The 24522-nt window shown below is 47.0% G+C and overlaps 1 protein-coding gene across 1 annotated transcript in view; it reads left to right on the top strand.

The window, feature by feature from the left end:
* The first annotated feature begins 1221 nt into the window (after positions 1 to 1221).
* Positions 1222 to 24522, top strand: part of ZFYVE9 (zinc finger FYVE-type containing 9) — a 163474-nt gene continuing 140173 nt past the window's right edge. Inside the window, exon 1 of the mRNA XM_075320087.1 lies at positions 1222 to 1477. The gene's annotated coding sequence lies outside the window, so the exon portion shown is untranslated. The remainder of the gene's footprint in view (positions 1478 to 24522) is intronic.

The following is a 24522-nucleotide window of genomic DNA, read 5'->3' on the forward strand; positions in this document are numbered from 1 at the left end:
TCCGGACCCCTCGAGCCACGTCCATCCCGGATCCAAGCACCCCGGTCTGCGCTGGGGTGGCACAACTATAATGGGGCAGACTCCGGTAGCGTGGGCTCTGTCTTGCACCATTTTCGGGCATATACGTTTTCTGCAGGCGGATACTCGAACGTAGTCGACTACATATGAAGTGACAAGTCCGGGAGGCCTCTGGCTGTGTAGTCGTGGCAGCACTGTATTCAAGGCACATCCCTGGCTTCATCACTTCTTTAATGTTGAGAGAGTGTATGTCGGTGTCTTCATCGGCCGATGCACAAAAAGGCTGCAGGCAAAAGTCCAGATGCAATAAAAACGACATTTATTCACAAAGATAAAACACTCCGGGCAGCAGATTCCGGCAATATTAGTGGAGCTGGGGACACCCTGCCCGAACGCACCCTCTGGTGGGAATATGCCCAAAGTACTCCACTTCCTACGGGCTTCCACTCTTTAGCCAAGCATACACCGGACCCACACCGGCAGAATAGGCTTCGAGGTTGCGTTCACCTCCTTATCTCAGGTGTCCCTTGATGGTCCGCTCACACAATCACACTTGCCGCTACAGATGTGCACTCTCCGCTGCCCCGGATCCTCTCTCTCTACACACATTCAGACCTTGCCTAGATATCCGGCCGACTCCTCCTCCCCGGTGGCAACAGCCGTCCCACCCGGCCACTAGGGGGGTGCCCTAACACATCATATACAATAATAAAAATCAACACTTTTAATAATCACAATGCCGGGTAACTATGCTAAACTAGTAGGGGGTAGGCCCACCCACTACACATACATGCCCGAAAATAGAGCAAGACAGAGCACACGCTACCGGACTCTGCTCCATTATAGTCATGGCCCGGTCGGTGCATGCATCCGAGACACACTTTGCGGGGTGGGGGAGGGGTGGTTCGGACGGATGCCCTGACGGGACCACTGAACGTAAGTAAAAGCGCAATGTGAACGCGGCCCTACAGATTACTTCAAAAAGAGGGAGAAGTTTTTTTGTAATGGTGAAAACTAGACCCCGGGCACGTGATTTAAATAAATAAATAAATACAGTTCTATTTTATAAAATATAAAAATCTATCAAATATCACACAGCAGCTCCTGTCCGTCCGCTCCGTCCCCTCCGTTCCCTGAGCCCAGGCCTGCACCTGTGTCTCCTCCCAGGCAGGGGGCGCTGTGCTCCCGGCGCTGCTCTCTGGCCTCTCTCCCTGCCTCCTCTTGTCTCGTCGGGCCGGACATGGCAGTGACAGCAGCAGAGCTGGGGGCGCAGGGAGCCGGGCCGCAGAGCAGGCAGGAGCCGGACGTCAGGGACAGCACCAGGCCGGGGAAGCGGCGAGGCCCGGGGCCGGCTCTACCGCACTGAGCGGCGGTGACTACAGGAGTCCGGGGAGATACGAGGGACCGAGGTGCTGGCGCCGGGAGCCTGTGCCGCCTGCTCGGCATGAGGAGACCCCCGGTAAGTGCGGGCGGCGGAGCGGCATAGTGCGGGGGACGCGGGAGTGCAGTGCCGGACTGCGCCCTATATGTATGTGTGTGCATATTTATATATATAATATATATACATACACACATATATGTCATAAATTACAAACACATACATACATATATATATACACACAACGTTTTTGTGTGCATAATATACATATGGGTGTAACACAAATATATAATTTGTTACACCCATATGTATATTATGCACACAAAAACGTTGTGTGTATATATATGTATGTATGTATGTGTGTGTGTAATTTATGACATATGTGTGTATGTATATGTATATATATATATATATATATATATATATATATATATATATATATATTATACACACACACACGCTTTATATACACACACATGCATATATGTGTGTGTATAAAGCGTATGTATGTGTGGGTATATATATATGAGAGAGAGGGGGCTATATATATATATATATATATATATGTATATATGTATGCATGTATGCATGTAATTTTTGTCTAATTTATATATAAATGTGTGTAATATGTATTTTATGTGTGTGTATATATGTGTGTGTGTGTATGTATATATATATATATACTAGAAGGTGGCCCGATTCTACGCATCGGGTATTCTAGAATTTACGTATTGTGTAGTTCATGTATGATTTTTGTTATATATATATAGAGAGATGTTGTTGTGTGTAGTTACCAAGTGTTTGTGTAGGGCGCTGTACATGTTCTGAGTGTCGCGGGGGGTGAGAGCGGTGTTGTATGTGTGTTGCGTGTGTTGCGTTGTTTGTGGAGCGCTGTGTGTCTGTAGCGTTGTGTGTGTGTGTGTGTTGTGCGGTTTGTGTGGGTGTGGTGTGTTTTGGGGGGAGGTATGTTTTGAGCAATGTGTGTGTTGTGCAGTATGTGCGTATATTTGTGTGTGCAGCGTTGTCTGTGTGGGTGTCTGTGTAGGGCGTTGTTTGTGATTCCTAGTGTGTGTGTGTTGTGCAGTGCGCGTGTGTGTGTGTGTTGGGGGGAGGTGTGCACCTCCCATCGTGCTCCACCCGCCATGCTGCGCACTTGCAAACGTGCTCCATCCGCCATGCTGCGCACTCCTAAACGTGCTCCATCCGCCATGCTGCGCACTCCCAAACGTGGTCCATCCGCCATGCTGCGCACTTCTAAACGTGCTCCATCCGCCATGCTGCGCACTCCCAAACGTGCTCCATCCGCCATACTGCGCACTCCCGATCGTGCACCATCCGGCATGCTGCGCACTCCCAAACGTGCTCCATCCGCCATGCTGCGCACTCCCAAACGTGCTCCATCCGCCATGCTGCGCATTCTCAAACGTGCTCCATCCGCCATGCTGCGCACTCCCAAACGTGCTCCAGTGCGCAGTATGGCGGATGGAGCACGTTTGGGAGTGCGCAGCATGGCGGATGGAGCACGTTTGGGAGTGCGCAGCATGGCGGATGGACCACGTTTGGGAGTGCGCAGCATGGCGGATGGACCACGTTTGGGAGTGCGCAGCATGGGGGATGCAGCACGATGGGGAGTGCGCAGTATGGCGGATGGAGCACGTTTGCTCAGCCTCTCTCCTTCCAGCCTCCCTCAGCATCAGCCTCCCCTCCTCAGCCTTCCTGAGGATCAGCCTCTCTCGTCCCAGCCTCCTTCCTCCCAGCCTTCCCATCCCAGCCTCCTTCAGCATCAGCATTCCTCTCTTCCCCATGATCAGCCTCTCTGCTCCCAGCCTCCTCCAGCACGGCCTGGTCCTCTGCCGACACTCACACACCCGATCGCATCCACTCACACACACACCCGATCGCATCAACTCACACACACACCCGATCGCATCCACTCACACACACCCGATCGCATCCACTCACACACACCCGATCGCATCCACTCACACACACCCGATCGCATCCACTCACACACACCCGATCGCATCCACTCACACACACAGACACTGACGATATCGCACTTACGCGCTCATACTCACAACATCCGGGGATATCACATGCTTCTGGCCATGTGATCCTCCGTCAGGTCCTGGAAGATCACAACAGCACATTTTCGCCGCCGAGAAGCAAGCGATATCCCAGGATGTTGTGAGTATGTGGATGCGATGTGAGGTGTGTGTGAGGTGTGTGTGAGGTGTGTGTAAGAGTGAGTGTGAGTGTGATCTGATGTGTGTGTATGTTTGTGTGTGTGCGTGTGGATCTTCTGGCGCAGCAGGACCTTGATGGGCTTGATACCAACGTATCCACACCACTCCCACCACTGCCGTGCGAGCGGGGGCCGGGGGGGGAAGGGGGGGGGAGGGAGTACAGTACTCACCTCCGTGACAGCGCTTGTAACCATGCGAGCATGGTTAGCAACGTATCCACACCACTCCCACCACTGCCGTGCGAGCGGGGGCCGGGGGGGGGAGGGGGGGGGGAGGGAGTACAGTACTCACCTCCGTGACAGCGCTTGTAACCATGCGAGCATGGTTAGCAACGTATCCACACCAGTCCTGTGCGAGCGGGAGCGGGGGCGGGGGCGGGGGGGGAGGGGGGGGGGGGTGGGCAGGGAGTACCGTACTCACCTCCGTGACAGCCGTGTCAGTTCGAGAAATGCGCGGGAGGAGGGAGGGGGTGGGGCCAGAGCTAACGTGCATTGCGTGAGGGGGGCGGGGCGTGGCGTGGCCGAATTGCCAATGCCTGCAGGGTGCCGGGGCGAGAGGCCAATCTGTGGGGGGGGCGGAGCCTGGGCGAGCGGCTGGCCAATCCGTGTGGGGGCGCAGCCTGGGCGAGCGGCCAATCCGTGTGGGGGGGGGCGGGGCCATGGCGAGCCCAGCGGCCAATCAGCTTTGTGTCACCGTAAGGACACAATTTTGGAGCATGACAGACAGACAGACAGACAGACAGACAGACAGACAGACAGACAGACAGACAGACAGACAGACAGACAGACAGACAGACAGACAGATAGACAGACAGACAGACAGAATAAGGCAATTATATATATAGATATATATATATATATGTGTGTGTATATATCCTATTAAATAGACATTATACTTAACACAACAGTACTCAATCTTGCCCTTTTTGTTTTTGATGCCATTTTGGATTATCGGGATGCATTTGTGCAGGTGATTGATAGTGGACTCCCTGGAATTAGACTGTCAGTATTTGTTCTTGTTCACACTGTGCAGGTTTTCGTATGTTTGGCCAAGACTCCAGAAATGAGAAACGACTTTCCTTTTGGCTGTAATCATACATGGGAGTGATCTATTAAAGGGACTCAGTGACCAGGTTTTTGCCACCTAATCTAACAGCAGCATAATGTAGAGACAGAGACCCTGATTCCAGTGATGTGTCACTTGCTGAGCTGCTTGCTGTAGTTTTCATAAAATCACTGTTTAATCAGCAGGAGATTATCATGACAGGACTACTTGGTGTGCTGCAGGTAGTCCAGCATATTCATGAGCTCTGTATAACTGCTAGATTTGCAGCAGAGAAAACATTGATTTTATCAAAATGACAGCAAACAGCTCAATAAGTGACACATCACTGGAATCGGGATCGCTGTCTCTACATTCTGCTGCTCTCAGCGGTGACTATACAGAGCGGAGGTATACTTAGTGCCTGTTGCCCAGAATGGCAACTTGGATCTTTTCCAGTTGAATATGGCATATGTTATAAATGACACCTCCCTTCTGGAACCCCAATTTATTGTGAGGACGGTGGGCTTCCTGTAAAGCTGCATTGGCTTCAGTGAAAAGGGCCATTGTCTTTGTGCTGGAATCTTTCCATTGAAGTCCATGGGAGATATGAAACAGCTGAGTGATTTTTCTCAGTGTTTTTTTGCTTTGTATCGTCTCACGGTTGTTCTTGTCACATTGCCTGAAGAGGAACCGTCTCCTTACAGCCTTGTGACTTGCGTGCTGCTTATTTTTTTATTTATTGCAGCTCATGTTGTTCTTTTTGTTACTTTTAATCAACTGATCGGTCACATGATCACTTTACAGCACCAACTTCATACCACTTAGGCTGCTTTCACACTACGTTTTTTTAACATGCGTCATGAACGTTTTTTTTTTTTTTTTTGCTGTAAAAGTGGATCCTGCTTTTACAGCAAAAAACGCCTGCAAATGCAAGTGTTATTTTGCAGGATCCTGTCACTTTAAGTTTATGGGCAGGCATTGGAGTTACGTGATCGGGAGTCAGTGGAACTGAACGTGATAGACTGGGAACTGGCATCTGACAGCTGCGGAGGCTCGTAACCAAGGTAAACATCGGGTAACTTGCTTGGATACCCGATATTTACCTTGGTTACGAGCATCCGAAGCTGCTAGGAGCCGGGCTGCCTGCTCCCTGCACATGTAACCAACGTAAACATCGGGTAACTAAGAGAAGCGCTTTGCTTGGTTACCCGATATTTACCTTGGTTACGAGTGTCTGCAGCTCTCAGGCGAGGGAGAGGGGGGGAGAGAGAGGAGAGGGGGGGAGAGAGAGGAGAGGGGGGGAGAGAGAGGAGAGGGGGGGGGAGGAGAGGGGGGGAGAGAGAGGGGGGAGAGGGAGGAGAGGGGGAAAAGGAGAGGGGGGGAGAGGGAGGAGAGGGGGGGGGGGGAGAGGGAGGAGAGGGGAGAGGAGGGGGAGGGGAAAAAAAACAAACTGATCACACGACGCTGGTTTCCGGGCATGCTCAGTAGAGCAAGCAGGATCCTGTCTGTCAGCATGCCAGTGTTCACATACGTTTGCGTGCTGTTTAGTCAGGATCCAGCAATTTGCAGTATTTGGACGCAGCTCAAAAACGCTACAAGTAGCGTTTTTGAAAAATGGTAAAAAAACTACAAGTCGCTGGATCCTCACTATAACGCACGCAAACGCACGTGAACGCATGTTGACGCGAGTCCATTGCAAATGCATTGAAATGAAAATGCATTTGCACTGGATCTGTTTTTGCGTTAAAAAAACGTTCATGACGCATGTTAAAAAAAACGTAGTGTGAAAGCCGCCTTACTGAGGTTTATTCTTTTTGGACAATTTCTGCTTCTTAAAAGGGGCCTTGCTGCGTGCCCACGATCAGTGTTTGCAGCATTTTGGATGCAGAGTGTTTTTACTGCGTCCAAAACGCCGCGTTGTACAGTACAAGCACAGTGGATGGGATTTATAGAAATCCCGTGCCCACTGTGCGTGTGCGGCCCGCAGTGAAAACTGACCTGTGGTGTGGTTTCCCGAGCTATAGCCTGTCAATTCTTTGCTGCGGTGTCGCAAGCGTCCTCCATAGGGAGAACAGAAGCGAGAGACCTCAGTGCCCGAACCCTGATCTTGGGTATGAGTAGCTGCGTTCTGTTACGGAGGAGACTCGCGGCCTCGCAGGTCAGTATCTGCCGCATCCAGGACACAGCGGGTCCTGATCATGGGCACATACCCTAAGGCTATGTTTACACAGGGCGTTTTTTTGCAGTGGTTTTTGCCTGGGTTTTATGCAAATCCATGCTAATAAAATGATGCTTTCTCAGTCCCAGCAAAGCCTATGAGCTTCCTCAAATCTCGTGCACACACACAAAACACCTGTGTGGTTTTTTTTCCTGACCAATTTGTCAAAAACCACCACCTCCTTGGTTTTTGCTGCCTTGTTTGAAAGAATCAGCATGTCAATTCTTTCAGCGTTTTTACAGCGTTTTTTAACCCATACAAATCAATGAGGAAGTGCAAAATTGAGGAAAAAATGGCAAAAACACATGCGTTGTTTTGTTGTATTTTCTGCTACAAGGTGTATTTTGTTTTTTGATTTCTGCGTAAAGGTGCATTATTGTTGTTTCAAATAAACTGCATTGTGTGCACAGGGCCTAAGACAAGACACTATTATGGTAACTCTTTAGATGAGGATCATGAACAGCGGACCTCTCGAATGGGGTGCATGCAAAACTGGATTTCAGATTGATGAGCAGCATATAAGACTAAGGGGTACTTTGCACATTGCGACATCGCTAGCATCGGCTAGCGATGCAGAGCGCGATAGTCCCCGCCCCCGTCGCACATGCGATATCTTGTGATAGCTGCTGTAGCGAACATTATCGCTACGGCAGCTTCACACGCACTTACCTGCCCTGCGATATCGCTCTGGCCGGCGACCCACCTCCTCCTTAAGGGGGCGGGTCGTGCGGCGTCACAGCGACGTCACACGGCAGGCGGCCAATAGAAGCGGAGGGGCGGAGATGAGCGGGACGTAAACATCCCGCCCACCTCCTTCCTTCCGCATAGCCGGTGGAGGCAGGTAGATGTTCCTTGCTCCTGCGGCTTCATACACAGTGATGTGCTGCCGCAGGAACGAGGAACAACATCGTATCTCCTATTGGTGCGACATTATGAAAATCACCGACACTACACAGATCACCGATTTTCGACGCTTTTGCGATCGTGTATCGGCACATCTAGGCTTTACACGTTGCGACGTCGTTACCGGCGCCGGATGTGCGTCACTTTCGATTTGACCTCGACTATATCACTGTGTGCAAAGTACCCCTTAGTCCACATGTCCAGTAATCATCTATAAGAACAGGTCCAGTATAGATCTGTTGTCAAAAAAGATGTGCAAACAACTTTTTTGTCCGGTTTGATATTGCAGGGTTAGTTTTTTAAACATGGAAGTCTATGGAAAATGGATCCGTTAATTGATCGCTTTTTATCTTCCATTTGAAACTGATCCAGTAAGGAAAAAAAAAAATGGATCCTTTACAAATGCAAGAAAAGCGGACGGCTAACGGATCCGTTTTCCATAGACTTCTATGTTAAAAAAATGAATCCTGCAAAAATCACTTTTTTTTTTCGAAACAGACAAAAACTTGTTGGCAGATTTTTTTTTTTTTTTTTTCCAATGGATCGCTGCAGGATCCTCTCTGATAAATGATTACTGGACATGTGAACATAGCCTAAAGGCCCCGTCACACACAGAGATAAATCTTTGGCAGATCTGTGGTTGCAGTGAAATCATGGACATATTGTTCCATTTGTACACAGCCACAAACCTGCCACTGATTGTCCACAATGTTACTGCAACCACAGATGTGCCGCAGATTTATCTCTGTGTGTGACAGGGCCGTAAGATTGCATACAGTATATGGTAGCCTGTATTCCGTCAGTGGACCACAAACAGATTGTTGGAAATTCGTCTGGAGTGGCTGATTTTATGACTCTGGTTTCTGCAAACTGCTAATGGGCTAATTAATATAGCAGAGCTGCAATTTGTAAATTCTTGCAGCAGTGTCCCTGGGCTAGGTCCTATTGATACAACCCAAATAATCAATCATTTATGGCCTATAAGTTCAGCCGTAAATGTTGTTCACGATAACCCAGAAGGTCAGTGTACATGATTTATTTATTTATTTATTTTCAGAATTTATTTTTTAACCTGAAAAAGTGTCAGTATGCACTACCAGTAAAATTTGCACGTTTTTATTTATTTTTTTCTTTTGTCTGCCCGTAAATCGACTTAGTGTAGTTTTGTAAACTTTGTAACATGAAGTTTATTTTTTTTGTTTTTTTTTATGGACTTCAACAGTGTGGATCTCAATTTGCACATCTACAAACCCACATACAAGGTGCTGTATTTTTTTTTTGGAGCATTTTGCATGCATTTCTGCATCAAAAAATGCAGGTGTTTCTACATTGAGGATCTGTTGTCGCTGCAGCAAAAAGAACCATAAAAAAAAAATAAAAATGCTAATTTGAAAAAAGCGCAAAATAATTCACCCAAAACGCAAACATGTAAAAATGGCTCAAAATGCAAACCTGTAAAAAAAAAACGAAAAAAAAATCTGCAGAATTTAGTGATTTACTATTGCCTATATTATATACATGTAAAATAGACAGTTTCTTTAATGCATCGTCTTTTTTGCCTTCACATCTGTGTTTTTGTTTTTTTTTCTCCTGTATTTCTAAAAACTGAAGGGGAAACCTCTAAACTTTTTATTTATCCATTGATTCTTTGCAATAGATCAGTTAAAGGGAACCTGTCAGGTGCAATATGCCCCCAGAGCCACGAACAGTTCAGGGTGCATATTGATAATCCTTGCCTAACTGTCCCTGTTTACACTAGCATAGATAAAGGGATCTATAGAAAAAGTATTTCTAAAGGTCCTTTATGATATGCTAATGAGGCCAGCGACTAGTCGCAAGGGCGTTAGTTCCTTTGCACATTCCGCCCTCTTAGCATGTTAGCACGCCCCTATGGGCATGCTAAGAGGGTGTAATGCAGCATCACCAGCGGTGTCGCACGTACCTGTGCCCGCTGATCAGAATAACTGGCACTTGCGTTCATGCGCAGTATGAAGCTGGGTGTATGCTTCCCAGCTTCATAGAGGTCTGCTGCACATGACCGGAAGTGCCAAGGCCTCGGATCAGCGGCGACAGTGGACACTGGTACGCACTTCACCACTGGTGATACTGCGTTGAATAGCATGCTAACATGTCCCTGTGGGTGTGCTACCATGCTAAGAGGGTGAGCACAGGAACTAACGCCCTTGTGACTAGTCCCCGCGCTCATTAGCATATCATAAAGGATCTTTAGAAATACTTTTTCTAAATATCTCTTTATCTATGCTACTAGATACAGGGACAGTTAGGCAGGGATTAGCAATATGCACCCAAAACTGCTTGTGGTTCTGGGTGCATATTACACCTGACAGGTTCCCTTTAAAAATAGAGTACAAAGTCTGTCTTCCATTTTTCATTCAATGGATCCCCATAGACTTTAATGGCTGTCTGATCTGCAAAACTGAGTCGTGTATGCTTTTAGTCTCACAGGCCGGAGACACAGATCCATTTTGAAAACTCCTGTTTACGGATCAATGAAATCCCGTTCTTTATGTGATGTCCTTTTGGTAAATGGACAGCACACTGATAAATGATTGTGTGAACATAGCCTTATAAAGATGCAATCGGAGGTTCTGTTCTCGATGATGCGGCCGCACAATGTGGCTGTGCACAGGGTTCCCCTGTTTGCCTAATATGAATAGTCATACAGGGTGCATGGAGAAGGTTTTCTGTGTGAATTGGGCCCTTAGGCTAAAAGTCCATACTCTGCTGCCCGAGCTGAAAGACTCTAGTGCCTGCTGGGTTGGACAGTGGCCGCGTCAGCAGTCCGACACCCACAGATTATCGTGTACAGGTCCTTTTACCTTGGAGTAGGATCTGTGCACAATACTCGCTGGGTGTCCGATAGTTTGACGCAGCTACTCTGCCACCCAGCAGCAGACCTCCTCCACAATCATACGCTTTTCAGCTCATATATAGTCATAACCAGTTATCTTTCTGCTACTGGGTTATTCCTTAGGTTGCTTTCACACATCAGTTTTTTGGCATCAGGCACGATCCGGCAAAAAAAACTGATGCGACGGATCCGGCGAAAAAACGGATAGGTTGCATCAGCTTTTTCCATCAGTTCCTTCAGTTTTTTGACGGATCCGTTGTGATATTGAGCATGCTCAGTTTAAGAAAACTGATCCGGCGGCCGTATACGTTTTTTTTTTGCTGCATTACCCCGGATCCGGCATCCATAGGTTTCCATTATAAAACACACCGTACGGCGCCGAATCTGGCACGATACGTTTTTTCACCAGAGACAAAAAACGTTGCCCTCAGCGTTCCATCTGGCCGCCGGACAAGTGAAAGCCGGATTGGAACGCAAGGTCATCCGGCGCTAATAGAAGTATATGGGGGGAAAAAAACGGATCCAGCGGCAACAGACGCAGGATCCGTTTTTTCAGGTTTTTGCCGGATTGTGCCTGATGGCAAAAAACTGATGTGTGAAAGCAGCCTTAGGCTACTTTCACACTTGCGTTGGACGGCTTCCGTAGCATTGCGTTGTGTGACGGATGCATTGGATATAGTGGCACAACGGATGTTATGGATCGTAGAAAACAACGGAAAGCTTTTTTTTTTTTTTAAATTTATTTTTTTTTTCTTCTTTACAGTTTTACCGGCAGCAGACTATTGTGAATGATCAGCTGATCACTCTCAATAGCCGGCGGCCGGTCGATCAGCTGAACGTTCGGCTGCCGAGAATGTGTGCGGGGGGGCGGAGTGAGGAGTGGGTGGAGCCAAGCAGGCCATGGCGCTGAGGACAGGTGAGTGTGCATGTGTGTATGTATATATATGTATGTGTGTGTGTGTGTGTGTGTGTGTGTGTGTGTGTGTACGTACGTACATACATGCGGAGTGGAGTGCGGGAGGGGGCAGAGCCAAGCGGGGAAGTGTCTGGCTCCCTGCACACGTAGCGAGGGTAAATATCGGCAAAGCACTTTGCTTGGTTACCCGATATTTACCTTGGTTACGGGTGCAGGGAGCCAGAGAGAGCATGCGCAGTGAAATCCAACGGATTGCGCTGCTAAAAAAAACATTACATGCTGCGTTCCGCCCGGCGCAGCGTCAAAATAACAACGCTGCGTTGTCCAGCGGATGCAACGCTGACAGTTGCGTTACAGTGCGTCATCCATACAAGTCTATGGAGAATAGCACAGTGCGTTAACGGACTGCGCTATTCTCCATAGTGACGGACTCCACTGAACGCAAGTGTGAAAGTAGCCTTAGGCAGCTTTCACACATCCGGTTTTTGCTGTGCGGCACAATCCGGTAAAAACCGGAAAGAACGGATCCGGCGTTTCTTGCTGTTGGATCCGTTCTTTCCCCCATAGACTTCTATTATCGCTGGATTGTGCTGCATGGCCTTTCTTTCCATCCGGCGTAAATAGCTGATCCGGTGGCCGGATGGAACGCTGCTTGCAGCGATTTGTCTCCGGTAAAAGAATATATGGCGCCTGAGTTACAATGAAAGCCTATGGGCGCCGGTTCCGTCTTCATCTGGCATATGACGGAATCCAACGACTGATCCGGTTTTTTGAACTGAGCATGCTCAGTAGCACAACGGATCCATCAAAAAACAGAAGGAAGGCATGGAAAAAACTGATGCAACCTATCCGTTTTTTTCGCCGGATCCGTTGCATCTGTTTTTTTTTTTTGCCGGATTGTGCTGGACGTCAAAAAACAGATGTTAAAGTAGCCTTAACCTTTGTCTAGTACCACAAAAAAAAAAAAAGTGGTACCAATCTGCATGGAGTCACATTGACCCCATGGTACCAGACAAGGGTTGGGCTATGTGCACACTCTTCAGATTTGGTGCAGACATTTTCTGCACCAGATCTGCACACTCTGGCATAAACTGTGTCTAGACCAGATGCATTTTTTGGATGTGTTTTTGGGCCATCAAGAAAGTCAATGGCTTGAAGTCAATGGGTGAAAAAACACTGCTAAACCTGACCAATCATCGGCATGCTGCAGATTTTTTCTGTATCAAAATCTGCACCAAAACTGCACGGAAAAAAACCCTCACCATCTGTACACAGAATCCCATAGACTTGACTGGCTTCAGGAGAGAAAAACCGCAGCGTGTGCACAGGGCCTTAGTCTCCCTCATGGTCGCTCCCCGCAGAAGTCGGAGCCGCTCGGTATTGTTGGCACAGGATGCTATAGGGTGTGGAGTATAATGGCTTCCTCAGTGCATTAACTAAACATCATCAAAGGTCGGAAGTTTCAGCCATTGATGAAGCATCAGAGCAGTATTTCCTCTGGTTATTTACTAGTAGATCCGGCTCCACTTTGGACATGTGATGGTCACACAGCAGTGTCATTGGATCTTTTTTTTTTCCCTTGCAAATAATGATGGGGTTAGGGTGTGCCAGGCTGACTGTGTGATCCATTCCCTGGTGCTGGCACGCTTTGCAAACATTGTTATTGCTTCATCTTGGCTCCCGTCAGCCTTGTTTTTTTAATTAAAAGCCGCAACGTGTGCCAATGCTCAACCCGGCAGATGTTGATATTAGCGGAGATTCGCTACTTGGTGCTTTTAAATGTCACAAAGAACGTACTTTTTATCAGTATGATACAGGATGACACAACCAGAGATAAGGCGAGCGCAGGATCGTGATGAGATGGACACCTAACAGCTCAATCTGGGCAGAAGTCAATAATCACATCCTGGTACTGTGCAAAAGCGTAAAGGGAATCTATGTAATCTGAGAGCAGCAAGATGTAGGGGCAGAGACCCTGATTCAAGTTATTTCACTTACCGAGCAGTGTTTTTCTATTTAAATAAAATCGGTGTTTTATCAGCAGGAGCTTATCACTATAGGACTAGAGGTCTGGTGCCTCCTAGTCCAACCTTGGCCACACCACTGATTTATACACTTTCCGTATTGAACTTCTTTTGTTGATTTACTGTGTACAATAATCTGATCTAGTAAAAAAAAAATTCGAAAGAGTTGTGAAAGGTCAACACCAACTTGCTGACTGATCCCTAGAACCCCCGGCAGGATTGTGACCGCAGCTCTGGACCACTAGGGTAATTACACAGAAGGCATAAAAATATTCAAAAATCTGTACTTCAATTCCTTTTTGCATTTCTTTTAAAGACCTGTGGATTTTGTGGCTCCATTGAGGGGGGAACAAAAAGATTTCTCCAGCTTCTCCTGTCAAACAGTTCATGAAAATTGGACGATACACCGGTGGCATCCAAGCAATGTTTTTTTTCCCCTCAAGCCTGACCCATAGACTTGCATTGACAAATTTGACCCAAGTGTCAGATCATTATTGGACATGCTTTTGTGCGTATTGGTGAGTCCGAAGAAAACAATTAGGCTGCGTCCCCACAATCTGTATTTGTAGCGGTTTGGATGCAGCATACATCAGCTGCATTCAAACCACTGCGTTATACAGTACAAGCACAGTGGATGGATTTCTAGAAATCTCGTGACCACTGTGCTTCTTTTTTCTGCAGCAAACACTGACCTCCAGAACGTGTTTTCAGACCGCAGCATGTCAATTGTTTGCTGCGGAATTGCATCTGTCCTACGTAGGTAGAACACAAGTGAGAGACCGCAGCGCACTGAACTCTGATCGTAGGCACAGTCAGCTGCGGTCTCCTGCGGAGGAGATGCGCGGCCCCGCAGGTCACGCAGTGAGTCCTGATCGTAGGCACATACTCTTACAACTCTCTACTAACCTAAACTCTATCTCCAGTCCATACTGAATGGAGTAGCAAGATCATATTCCTCTCCAACCCCTACACCGATGCCTTCACCTTATGCCAGTCATTGCACTGGTTACCCATCCGTTACAAAATCCAATATAAACTTGTGTTTGTGTGAGTTTCCTCCCACACTCCAAAGACATACTAATAAGGACTTTAGATTGTGAGCCCCAATGGGGACGGTATTGCCAATGTATATAAAGCGCTGTGGAATTAATGGCACTATATAAATGAATACATATTATCCTTCTCGCCCATAAAGCTCTCCACAGTTCTGCACCACCCTATATCTCCTACCTGTATGATGACCTAAGCCTGACATCCTCTATTATCCCAACATCCCACTCCTTTCTCCAAGGCTTCTCTCGTGCTGCACCAGTTTTCTGGAATGCGTTTCCCTAGACAATCCGACTAATTCCCAGTATCCAGAGTTTATCGTGCCCTAAAAACATTTTTTCAGACCACCCTATCGCCTCACTCATCTAATTATCCCCTGTTCTCTCTTCTACTTACTCACAAGCCCTTTGTACTTGTACACATACTGGCTGGTGACCGGTTCATGCAGCGTTTCATGGAATTCCCTATTTATTTTGCAGGTGATTGAACTTACACGACAAGCAGTTTTTTTTTTTTTTATTATTATGGCTTGTAAGTATTTTTAAGGAAATCTACAGCAGAGGGTTCCTCGGTGGTTTCGTCCTGACCGTATACATTTTTTACAGTTGTGGAGAGGAGGAAAGTATTGTGGGTGCACGTGCTGGGCTGATTATTAAATAGGAGCCATATAGAAGAAATGCTGTTTGTGGAGGCGCTGCATTATTTAGCAGGCAGCTCCTGTGTTGTGGGCAGAGTCTGTGCTGGCACGCCACGGCAAGCCATTAATGAATAACACACGCATGACAACTTTCTGTAGGTCATTGTTAGCATGAGGTCATTCCCCTGTGTGTGTCATTACGTGGGAGGGCCGCACGCTTCTGGGTGGCTCTGATTGTTCCGGACCCTCAATAATTCTGCTCTCATTACAAGGACGCAGCAGGGACTGTGATCTGCGAAACGTGTGATGCTCTGCAGCAGCTCTGTGATCAGACCGTTCATTCACCCGCGTAGCTGCGATTACACAGACGGCGACATCAAGGAGTTTTCCATCCACAGCACCACGTTGTGCTCTGCTCTGTGGGGAATTTCTATGGGCTTTGTCCATCGTCATCCGCGTCACTCCCATTATTGTCTGTGATCTTGGAGGATTTACTTTTAATCTTTTCTTTTACGCTGCGTTCAATAAAATAGAGGTTTGAGCGGATACATTTTATCACTGCGTTCTCTTTAAAGAACTGTTACGTTGTATCTTCAGAAAATTACAACGCTAGTTATGTATGGACACAGCTGCAGGGTTGTTGCTTCCAGCATTAGAAGTTGGTCAGGGTACTTTCACATCAGCGTTTTTTTGCCGGACGGCAAAAAAACGCAAACAGAGTATGACCGGATCCTTTACAAATACGTTACCATTTCAATGCATTTGCAATGGAATCGCGGCAATATGCGGTTACATGAGGTTGCGTGCGACACACACTGGATCCGTTGTTTTGAGGTATTTTACCGTGTTTCAAAAACGCTACTTTTTTCTTTTCTTTCTTTTTTTTTTTCTTTCCTTTTTCCTTTCCTTTTTTTTTCCTTTCCTTTTTTTTTTCCTTTCCTTTTTTTTTTCCTTTCCTTTTTTTTTCCTTTCCTTTTTTTTTCCCTTTCCTTTTTTTTTCCCTTTCCTTTTTTTTTCCGTTCCTTTTTTTTTCCTTTGCCCTATCTTGGATCTCCTCATACCTAACCGACCGAACTCTCAACGTCTCCCATTCTCACACCACTTCCTCATCTCGCCCCCTATCGGTGTCGGTGTCCCCCAAGGTTCAGTTCTTGGACCCTTGCTGTTCTCCATCTACACCTTCGGCCTGGGACAGCTCATAGAGTCCCACGGCTTCCAGTATCATCTCTATGCTGATGACACACAGATCTACCTCTCTGGACCTGACATTACCTCTCTACTAACCAAAATCCCACAATGTCTGTCTGGTATCTCACCCTTCTCTGCGCGATTCCTAAAACTTAACATGGACAAAACAGAGTTCATTGTCTTTCCTCCTCCTCACTCATCTCCTCCAACAAGCCGTTCCATCAAACTTGATGGTTGCTCACTCTCTCAGTCTCACAAGCTCATTGCCTTGGAGTAACCCTCGACTCTGCTCTATCCTTCAAGCCACACATCCAAGCCCTCTTCACCTCATGCCGATTACAACTCAAAAATATCTCCCGGATCTGTGCTTTCCTTAACCATGAATCCGCAAAAACATTAGTGCATGCCCTCATCATCTCCTGCCTCGACTATTGCAACCTCCTGCTCTCTGGCCTCCCTTCCAACACTCTTGCACCCCTCCAATCTATCCTAAACTCTGCGGCCCGCTTAATCCACCTCTCCCCTCGCTATTCCCCAGCCTCGCCACTCTGCCAATCCCTTCACTGGCTTCCCATCACCCAACGACTCCAGTTCAAAACATTAACAATGACATACAAAGCCATGCACAACCTGTCTCCTCCCTACATCTGTGACCTAGTCTCCCGGTACCTACCTGCACGCAACCTCAGATCCTCACAAGATCTCCTTCTCTGCTCCTCTTTTATCTCCTCTTCCCACAATCACGTACAAGATTTCTCCCGTGCCTCCCCCATACTCTGGAACGCTCTACCTCAGCACATCAGACTCTCCCCTACCGTGAAAAGCTTCAAGAGGAACCTCAAGACCCACCTCTTCCAACAAGCTTACAACCTACAATAGCCCTCAGTCCAGTAGACCACTGCGCAACCAGCTCTGTCCTCACCTATTGTACCATCACCCATTCCCTGTAGACTGTGAGCTCTCGCGGGCAGGGTCCTCTCTCCTCCTATACCAGTCTGTTTTGGACTGTTAATGATTAATGATTGTTGTACGTATACCCTCTTTCACTTGCAAAGCGCCATGGAATAAATGGCGCTATAATAATAATAATAATAATATATACACACTATATATATATATTATATATATATATATTAGACCCAAATGCAAACAGTTTTTTTTTTTTTTAAATGAATGCATTAAACGAAAAAAAGAGAAAATATATATAGATTTTTTTTTTTTCCCGTTTAAGGCATTCATTTAAAAAAAAAGTTTGCATTTGGGTTTCATGAACATTTTTACACTATTCACCCTCTTAGCCCCTGTGTTTCACTGTTTATTGCTGGCTGAGTTAACGGAGCATCGATCAGTGAGCTCATTCTGATGGGGAGTTTGTAACTCTTTTGTCTCTTTTTGCATGTAGGTATTCACAGTGGGCGTGCTAACATGCTAACGAATGTGCAGTGCCAGAAGATGATCTCACTCACCGCTATGCTGCTCGGAGCTGGATTTCGGCTCAGTGCACATGACCTTGGACTTTCAGTCAAGCGCACTACTTCAGTTTGAAGCCAGGATGTGTACACCCTGCTTCATAGTTCTCATGACCGAAACTCCGGGGTCAGGCGCACTGAGCCGAAATCCAGCGTATGGCAACGGAGAGGTGTGTGAGATCATCCTGTGACGCTGCACATTCATTAGCATGTTAGCATACCCACAGGGGTGTACTAACATGCTAATGAGGGGCCACTGGCAAGGGAAGCAACGCCCAGGGGACTAGTCCCCGCGCTCATTAGCATACGATAAAAGATCTTTAGAAATACTTTTTCTACAGGTGTCTTTACCTATGCTAGTGTATACAGGGACGGTTAGACAGGGAGTAGCAATATGCACCCAGAACTGCTCGTGGTTCTGGCTGCATATTGGACCTGACAGGTTCCCTGTAATGAGACTTAGAGGCAGATTCTCACCGTCACAGGTAGAGGCCACTTCTGTGGGCCTGGTCAGGACACTTTTCCTACCAGTGGAATTATAGATATTTTTGCTGAAGAAATGTGAGAGTCTGCAGACATGCCAGATGTTCCCGTTATTAAATACATAAAATAACCTTTCAATCCCGCAGATTGCGGCTGTGACGATTGTGCTCCTGTAATCTCATGCTGGGATTATTTTTTTGTCCTCGACAGTCAGGACTGATTGTGGATGAATCAGAGTGCTGGGATACATGGCTCTCGTGACGCTCTGGATGGACATTGTCTTCTGCAGCTGCTGGTTTATTCTTTATGGTGTATGGATGATGCTTGATTGGTTATTCAGATTTTAATGAATTTATTTTTTTGCTTAAAACCTTGTGTAATTTAGTGAATGGCAGTGATTGGTGCAGCGATGGTTTCTATGTATAGCAAATGCACTATATGAGCAAAACTATTGGGACACTTTGCATTACTCCTAGAGGAGCTTTTTGTCACGTCCTCACCGGCATCCGCTCCTGTGACTTCTGCTTCGGTCACCAGGCATCGCCGTATTCCCACTGTGGACTGTGCTGGTGATAGGAGAGGAGTCAGTATCAGTGGCTCTGTTGGGCGAAGGCTCCGCTCATCCACTAAGCTAGGTTTCCCTGGGACCTGCAGTACTACTGGCTGACTGTAGGTTGCGTGTCTTCCGGCTGAAGTTACCACTATTCAGCTACAGCCAATGGGAAGACACCACACCCTTCTAATTTCCCCTCTTGTCTGCTGGCCCCTGCCAGATATAGTTTTGTATTCCTGCTAGTGTCTGGTTCCTGTTCTGACTATTGATCCCTGTGTTTTGACCTCTGCCTGCTCTCTGACTACCCTCCTCCCTGCCGTTTTGTACCTCTCTGCCATCTCCGGTTTTGACCTCTGCCTGATTTCCTGACTTTGCTGCTGCCTGCTGATTTTGTCCCTTTTTGTGCCTCCTGGTTTGGACCCTGGCTGACGACCACTCTTTCCTGGATTGCAGCCTTCAATAGGTAGGACCTTACAGTCCAGTCCACCCAACACTATTTTTCACAAAAAAACACATCAAATCAGAATAATTCACCAAAACCACACCACCATGTGTAATTCCAAATCCCCATACAGGGGTTAAAGTGCCCTTGTTTGTCCGTGATAGTCATCCTGAGTCTGTGGTGGAGGCAGACATTACACTCTTGTGACCTCACATTCTACATTCATGGACATTAACATGACGTTGTCTCAGGCTATGTGCGCACACTGCAGTTAAAACTGAACCTTTCAGACATCAAAACTGCATCTTGTCTGAGAGCCTGGAAATGTAAAAAAAATGCTTGTAATGGTGGTGTGGTTTTGGTGAATTATTCTGATTTGATGTGTTTTTTTGTGAAAAATAGTGTTGGGTGGACCAGACTGGAAGGTCCGAACCCCGCGGGTTCAAAGGCACCCGAGTGTCGGGCCCGGGCCGGAATTCCCAGGGAATACCAAGTTTTTATCTGGATTGGGCACTTAAGAAATAAAAGCGAGCGCGCTATACTTAAGTCTTCGGCGCGTCTGTAACTGTAAACTTTTCTTCCGGGGCTGCTGATTACGCTTATGCATATTCACTAATTGCCCCGCCCACCAGTGTATGTGATTGGTTGCACTCAGCGCCCCCAGCCTGTGTGACAGCTTGTCGGAGGCTTCCAATCACAGACCAGGTTTGTGGGTCTATAACATTCAGTAAAAATAAATAAAAAATTGGTGTAGGGTCCCCCAATATTATGATACCCATCACAGATAAAGACCATGTCTCCAGGCTGCATCCTCAAGCCATGCACTTATCTTGGCTGTGTCTCAATAGGAGGAACCGCATGCTGCTTTTTTTTTTTATAAATTATTTAAATAATTTAAAAAACTGGCATGCGGTCCCCCCAATTTTGATACCCAGCCGAGGTAGATCCAGACAGCTGGGGGCTGGTATTCTCAGGCTGGGGAGATCCATGCTTATTGGGCCCCCCTCTGCCTAAAAATATCATCCTGTTGCCACCCAGGATTGTCACATACATTAGATGTGACAATCCCAGCACTTACCCGACTCTTCCCGTTGCCCTGGTGCAATGGCAATCAGGGTAATAAGGGGTTAATGTCAGCTCATAGCTGCTACTAAGCCCTAGATTAGTAATGGGAGATGTCTGAGACCCCCCCTCCCCTCCCATTACTAATGTGTAAGTGAAAAGAAATAAAAACAGAAAAAATCCTTTATTTGAAATGAAATACAAAAAACACCCTCTTTCACCACTTTGTTAACCCCAAAAACACCCCTGCTGGTCCAACGTAATCCACACGAGGTCCCACGACTATTCCAGCTCTGCTACATCTGAATTACAGCTGCACGATCATGGTACATGAATGATCGCATACTATAAATTCAGGCAGAGACTGAGCAGCGATCAGTGGTGACGTCACTCAGGTTAGCCGGGGCCACAGCTGTGAGTTCCCACGGTTCTCCACCTGTGATCGTAGGTAACCTGACCTCAGTGACCTCACCTGAGTTCATTTAGGTCCACTCTGGTGCCAGCTATTGGATGTAGAAATCCTAAAAGTCTTTATTAAACCTATAAAGTGAATGTCAGCAGGTTTTTGCTATGTAAGCCAAAGCCAGCATACTGCAAGGGTTAACACAAAGTTCAGGCATGCCTGTTTTGTCAGTACAATCTGTTATATGCTATGTTTAAGCAGCAGGCCCGTTATCATTACAGAACTAGAAACTCATGTGCTTGGCAGTCCGACATGCTCTGTGCTGTGATTGACACCTAACTTTCAACGTATCTGTATAGGGAGCCTGGTCTGGGCGGGGGCAGCTCTCTCAGCTCTGCTACATGACTAAATCTAAAAATTCTGATTGTGTCAGAACTTCTGCACCCAGTAATCTAAGTGATACATCATTGGATTCAGGATCTCTTTGCCTATATCATGCTGCAAAATCCAGATTCCCCTTAATGAGCCTTGCCACATAACCTGATAGGAAGCAAAACCAGTACCTCCATTTGCAGACACTTGTTTCTGGGTATTTGCCCCTCATCAGTGCAAAGCAGGCTATCTAATTTGGCTAGGTGAGAGGCTGTAAGGAGCCTTGACACCTGCCTTAGGATGAGAAGCTATAGGGTTGATATTGACTTAGGATAGCTGCATCCCATTGATGGCGCTGGAATTCCTCTTCCTCCCGGAAGAGGATTTTTGCATATTTAAATTCCCAGAGGAGCATTGCGTGGCCTATAAGTCTCCTTACATCCTCCATAAAGATTAATGTTCTCCCTTAGACCACCTAGTAAATATTATTAGTGCCTCCAGCCATATCATCACTGAGCTCGGGAGGTTTCTGGCCATTTGTACAGAATCTCTGCCTGCGAGATTACGGCCAAGGAGAAAATCCATGTGCCGGCTCCGCTCCTGCAACTGGAATTGACAAGTGAGCTGTGACACGCAGTATAAAATGTCAGAGATTTCACGGTCCATTGGGAACTGTCATGAATATTTATCCCTCCTTTGCTACTAATGTTCTGACGTACGAGAGGTTAGAGGGGTAATCGCTGCTGACGGAGCGCGCTGCATCCAGTGACTTGTCCATTTCTACATATTTATGACGTTGCGTTAAAAATAAAACTGCAGATATATATCAGATTGTGAGGGGGACACAGCTATAGGGTTAGTTAAGGGGGGGGGGGAGTTTCGATTTCGGAAAACCTCCGGTCCCCTCCTGTGGTTTGTTATAAAAATCTCCCCCAGTCTATGGGTTTCTCACCCCCAAATATTGTCAGCGCTGCAGACAATAAGCTGCCTAGTCTACCTTGCCCTCCCCATGGGACATCGCTCTGATTGTTATATGAGTAATTTTGATGTCCCATTTGTGATTTGATGACCAGCCCTTTTTCCATGATTGGGTTAATGTGCTGCTTATCCTTGTCCTCATTTTTCTCTATACATATATTTTTTTGTACTAAATTATAATAATGATAATCCAACCTGTCTTTTATCTGATCTAATAAATAAAGATAATTTTTATATGCAGTATTTGAGGTTGTGGTCTTGACTGTTTATATTATTTCCTTGCACGCCGAGTCCTTTTTTCTTTTGTGTTCAATGGTGGAGAGGAGTCACAGGAGGCAGGGGCAATGCTAGAGTAGGGCGATGCTGCGGGCAGTGCGGCGGGTGTCCCAGATTCTCACTGCGGGTGGCTTGGGGCAGGCAAGATCCAAAAACGGGTGGAGCCTGCTGTGGGCGGCTGGGGCCTGCTGTGGGCGGCTGGGGCCTGCTGTGGGCGGCTGGGGCCTGCTGTGGGCGGCTGGGGCCTGCTGTGGGCGGCTGGGGCCTGCTGTGGGCGGCTGGGGCCTGCTGTGGGCGGCTGGGGCCTGCTGTGGGCTGCTGGGAGCTTCTGTGCTGTGGATGGTGAGGTAAGGCAGGGGCCATCCTTAGGTCGGCGGTGTGTGCTTCCAAGAAATGGCGCCCGGAGTTGGCGCATATGCGGATTGAGGTATCGATTCAATAAGAAGCAGAGAGCTCATCTGTAAACACGCCACATCCGGGCTCCATTTTCCTTAAGTCCGCTGCTGGCAGCGCGTGTGAAGATGACATCTTGGCCTGAGCGCTCCATCTGCGCACGCGCTGACTCTGGGCGCCATTATTAGAAGCCGCACCGCTGACTTAAGGATGGCCCTTGCCTCACTGCTCACAGCACAGCAGCCCACAGCATTACCTCTGCCTCTTGCTACCCCTCTCCTCCACCTCCTGGTAAGGTTCATTCAGGTTATAAGACGCACCCCTCATTTTTCTCACAAATTTTTGGGAGGAAAACTGCGTCTTATTATCAGAAATATACAGTGTGTTTTTTATTCCATGCCTCTCAAAGTCATTACAACTTGATCCTTCAGGAAAGGGACCACAGTAATAACCCCCCCCCCCAAAACCGTTACCTTGTTATCTGCACTTTTATGTCTTGGATCTTCCTTTGGAAAGTCTTCAGCAGCAGCGCGGAGTGGACACGTCTCCTGACCTTTTCCTGCACTGTCTCGTGCACTCGTGTATCTGCAGCAGCTGCTCCATTATTAAGCTCATATCTTGCATAGATGAGCGAACCTCTTTTCTCTTTTATTCCGGATAAGTCCCTATTTTGCTCCTTAGTGTTCTTTCACTTAAAAGTAGTTATTCTTGGGCAGGTTTGGGGCTTTTTCAGGCAGGTTAGGAGCCATCCTGTGCAGGATTGGGGGTTAAACATTCACATACAATTACCTCTAATGTTGGGAACTCTAGGAATGCTACAGCTATATATGCTGATTTATTCAATCAAAAACAGGAGAACTAGAGTAATCAAATGTGCAAAATATAACAATGTTTATTAATATACAAATACACAAGACACACAAAAGGAAGAAATGGCCATAAAGATGAAACCATTAAAAACACCATGGAAAGGGGAAGAGCGACTCTTAAGCAAGGACAGAAAAACAGCTACGTAGCTGTATAGTACATATAACCTGAGCCAATAGTAACTATCTCATGTGCAATATGTCATACATTGATACATCATTTTACACTTTACAAAAACAGAGGAGACATAAATTATTGCATCTTGCCAGAAGTTGGAGTATACAAAGGCCTAAAAAACTATAATGGACATATGCCAGCAATGTTAATAATATAGCACGTAGGGTACAGATATGGCAATAAATGGTAAACAGGTTACTGCAAGCAAAAAAGTACTGTGTACAAAAGGTGCTACATGTCCCAGAAAAGGGGATCCCCTTACAAACACCCAAATAATCCAACGCATGTTTCGCCGTTATATAGATGCCCTTGTGGTTACAGCTTCATCAGGGAGGGAAGGTGATTGTGAATGCATTCAAGGCCTAGCTTTTTTTTTTATAATGTCCACCTGTAAAATGACTTCCGGGAGTACCGCCCATTTCTATGACGCGCTGCAGGGACCAGCGCCGCCCCCATTGCTGATGAGAGCGCTGTCAGGCTTGGGGCGCGTGCACGGGATCAGGGACACGTCACCCATATCCCGCGCCCCCGCTGCCTGTGACGGCGGTCACGT

The sequence above is a fragment of the Anomaloglossus baeobatrachus genome, chromosome 8, assembly GCF_048569485.1.
Source record: "Anomaloglossus baeobatrachus isolate aAnoBae1 chromosome 8, aAnoBae1.hap1, whole genome shotgun sequence".
NCBI lineage: Eukaryota > Metazoa > Chordata > Amphibia > Anura > Aromobatidae > Anomaloglossus > Anomaloglossus baeobatrachus.